Source organism: Penaeus vannamei, chromosome 10 (genome assembly GCF_042767895.1).
Source record: "Penaeus vannamei isolate JL-2024 chromosome 10, ASM4276789v1, whole genome shotgun sequence".
NCBI classification, from domain to species: Eukaryota; Metazoa; Arthropoda; class Malacostraca; order Decapoda; family Penaeidae; genus Penaeus; species Penaeus vannamei.
The window spans coordinates 34977998-34982997 of NC_091558.1; positions in this window are offsets into that span (position 1 = coordinate 34977998).

Sequence of the window (5000 nt, forward strand, 5' to 3'; positions counted from 1 at the left end):
TATATGTATATATGTATATATGTATATATGTATATATGTATATATGTATATATGTATATATGTATATATGTATATATGTATATATGTATATATGTATATATGTATATATGTATATATGTATATATGTATATATGTATATATGTATATATGTATATATGTATATATGTATATATGTATATATGTATATATGTATATATGTATATATGTATATATGTATGTATGTATATATGTATGTATATATATATATATATATATATATATATATATATATATATATATATATATATATATATATATATATATATGTATGTATGTATATATATATATATATATATATATATATATATATATGTATGTATATATATATATATATATATATATATATATATATATATATATATATATATATATATATATATATATATATATATATATATATATATATATATATATATATATATACAAATATTTATACACAGGAAGAGATTAATTGATGGATATATATTTTGATATACAATTATATGAAGATAGATACTATAGGTAGATGAATATAGAAATATACATAGAAATAGATTTATTGGGAAAGATAAATTAATATACAACTATATTAACACTTGACATTGAGACCACTCTTCTTTTATAATTCAATTTTTATTGACCATCATTCTCTTCATTGAATCTTTAAATTTCTTAAAATGATTATATGAGTCATGAAGACTTGATTACACTTGATATCAGTGCTATGGCGTGACACATATTGCTGAATATAAAAATCTAGAATACACTTTGAGTAACAAGATGTAGGGGAAATCTGCCTCGAAAAAATATATTGAGAAATCAGATCTTTATTGGTTAGCTTGATACACATTTAAGGGAAGCAGTCGCTGTGCTGCATTTTGCAGGTAAATGGGGCTGTTGTCTGTGATGACCTGGAACGATTTTGGGTAAGGCACTACAAGTGGAACTGGCGCAGGCAGTGGCAGAAGAAATCCAAGTGTCACATTGATTGCGGATAAGATCATGGCGAAAATGTAGAAAAATCGTAGTGGAGACATCTTCAAGTATCGATGCACTTCGAATTAATGGTAGAGATGTCTGGAGTGACAAGCTTATATAGTACTCTTCTTGGGAACTTTGAGAAGGTTCCCCGAGAGCTTTTTCTTAACCTGTTGGTTGAGGATGAAGGTAGAAAGAGGTTGCTTGGGAACTGGGATTTCAGAAAGACTTGACCTTCCTTCACTGACCTTATTCCTTTCTGCATCGATACCATTAAGAATGAAAGAAGTATATCTATAATTTCATATCCTTACTCCTATACAATTATATGGAGATAGATACTATAGGTAGATGAATATAGAAATATAGATAGAAATAGATATATTGGGAGAGATAAATTAACATACCACGAGAGAGAGATATATCCTGATAACTATATTAATACATTTTAATACTTGACATTGAGACCATTCTTCTTTTATATTTCAATTTTTATTGAACATCATTCTCTTCATTCCATCTTTAAATTTCTTAAAATAATCATATGAGTCATGAAGACTTGATTACACTGTATATAAGTGCTATGGCGTGACACATATTGCTGAATATAAAAATCTAGAATTCACTTTTAGAAACAAGATGTATGGGGAAATATGCCTCGAAAAAATATAATGAGAAATCAGATCTTTATTGGTTATATATATATATACTTATCTATCTATCTATCAATATATATATACGCATATATACATACGTATCTATTCATATAAATATATATGTGTGTGTGTAGCTGAATATGAAAGGGAATATATACACAGGAAGAGAAGAATTGATGCAAATATATTTTGATATACAATTATATGAAGATAGATACTATAGGTAGATGAATGTAGAAATATAGATAGAAATAGATATATTGGGAGAGATAAATTAACATACACGGAAAGAGATATATCCGGATAACTATATTAATACATATTAATACTTGACATTGAGACCATTCTTCGTTTATAATTCATTTTTTATTGATCATCATTCTCTTCTTTCCATCTTTAATTTTCTTCAAATAATTATATGAGTCAAGAAGACTTGATTTCCCTGTATATCAGTGCTATGGCGTGACACATATTGCTGAATATAAAAATCTAGAATACACTTTTAGTAACAAGATGTAGGGGAAATATGCATCGAAAAAATATATTGAGAAATCAGATCTTTATTGGTTAGCTTGATACACTTTTAAGGGAAGCAGTCGCTGTGCTGCATTTTGCAGGTAAATGGGGCTGTTGTCTGTGATGACCTGGAACGATTTTGGGTAAGGCACTACAAGTGGAACTGGCGCAGGCAGTGGCAGAAGGAATGCAAATGTCACATTGATTGCGGATAAGATCATGGCGAAAATGTAGAAAAATCGTAGTGGAGACATCTTCAAGTATCGATGCACTTCGAATTAATGATAGAGATGTCTGGAGTGACAAGCTTATATAGTACTCTTCTTGGGAACTTTGTGAAGGTTCCCCGAGTGCTTTTTCTTAACATGTTGGTCGAGAATGAAGGTAGAAAAGAGATTGCTTAGGAACTGGGAATTCAGAAAGACCTGACCTTCCTTCACTGACCTTATTCCTTTCTGCATCGATACCATTAAGAATGGAAGAAGTATATCTATAATTTCATATCGTTACTCCTATGTCACATCTTTATGAATGTAATTATATCAAAATGTCCAAAAAATAATGATATTGCTGTCTTTGGGTTTAAAAACGAACTGATGTTAAATGTAAATGTAAATGATGTTTATATATGTCTATATAAGTCTATATATGTATATATATATGTATATTTATGTATATAAATGTATATGTGTATATATATATGTGTATATATGTATATATATGTGTATATATGTATATATATGTGTATATATGTATATATATGTATATATATGTATATATATGTATATATGTATATATATGCATATTTATGTATATAAATGTATATGTGTATATATATATATGTATATATATGTATATATATATGTGTATATATGTATATATATGTATATATATGTATATATATGTATATATATATGTATATATATGCATATATATGTATACATATGTATATATATGTATATATATATGCATATATATGTATATATATATATATGTATGTATATATATGTATATATATATATATATATATATATATATATATATATATATATATATATATATATATATATATATATATATGTATATCTATGTATATATGTATATCTCTATGTATATATGTATATATACATGTATATGTGTATATATACATGTATATATGTATATATACATGTATATATGTATATATACATGTATATATGTATATATACATGTATATATGTATATATACATGTATATATGTATATACATGTATATAAGTATATACATGCATATATGTATATACATGTATATAAGTATACATGCATATATGTATATATATGTGTATAAGTATATACATGCATATATGTATATATATGTATATATGTATATATATGTATATATGTATATATGTATATATATGTATATATACATCTATCTATTTATCAATATATATATACGCATATATACATACATACCTATTCATATAAATATATGTGTGTAGCTGAATATGAAAGGGAGTATATACACAGGAAGAAATGAATTGATGTAAATACATTTTGATATACAGTTATATGAAGATAGATACTATAAGTAGATGAATATAGAAATATAGATGGAAGTAGATATATTGCGAGAGATAAATTAACATACACGGAAAGAGATATATATCCTGATAACTATATTGATACATATTTATACTTGACATTGAGACCACTCTTCTTTTATAATTATTTTTTTATTGACCATCATTCTCTTCATTCCATCTTTAAATTTCAAAAAAAAAAAAAAATATATATATATATGAGTCATGAAGACTTTAATTGATATCAGTGCTATGGCGTGACACATATTGCTGAATAAAAAAATCTAGAATATACATTTTACTAACAACATGTAGGGGAAATATGCCTCAAAAAAATATATTGAGAAATCCGATCTTTATTGGTTAGTTTGATACACTTTTAAGGGAAGCAGTCGCTGTGCTGCATTTTGCAGGTAAATGGGGCTGTTGTCTGTGATGACCTGGAACGATTTTGGGTAAGGCACTACAAGTGGAACTGGCGCAGGCAGTGGCAGAAGAAATCCAAGTGTCACATTGATTGCGGATAAGATCATGGCGAAAATGTAGAAAAATCGTAGTGGAGACATCTTCAAGTATCGATGCACTTCGAATTAATGGTAGAGATGTCTGGAGTGACAAGCTTATATAGTACTCTTCTTGGGAACTTTGTGAAGGTTCCCCGAGTGCTTTTTCTTAACATGTTGGTCGAGAATGAAGGTAGAAAAGAGGTTGCTTGGGAACTGGGATTTCAGAAAGACTTGACCTTCCTTCACTGACCTTATACCTTTCTGCATCGATACCATTAAGAATGGAAGAGGTATATTTATAATTTCATATCGTTACTCCTATGTCACACTTTTCTCAATATAATTATATCAATATGTCCCAAAAAATAATGATATTGCTGTCGTTTCGTTTAAAAAACGAACTGATATTAAATGTAAAAGTAAATGATATTAAAATATATAATTTACATGCTCGTAGGGAGATACATATAGATGGATGTAGGGAGATACATATAGTTGGCTAGAGAGATAGATATATATGGATATAGGAGCTTCTCCTCCTTTCCCGCTTACACCGCAGCCTCTCCCTTGCCTCCTCAGACCCGAAGATGGAGTCGAGGACGATTCCGAAACTGTTGTCTCAGTTTCCTCAATTAATCTAGTTTGTGCATTGTGGGTTTTTCTGACATCGTATCATCACGGTATTGTGTTTTTCTATTCATCATATAGGTATATATAGGGAAATATAGATATAGATAAAGATAGATATAGGGAGATACATATAGA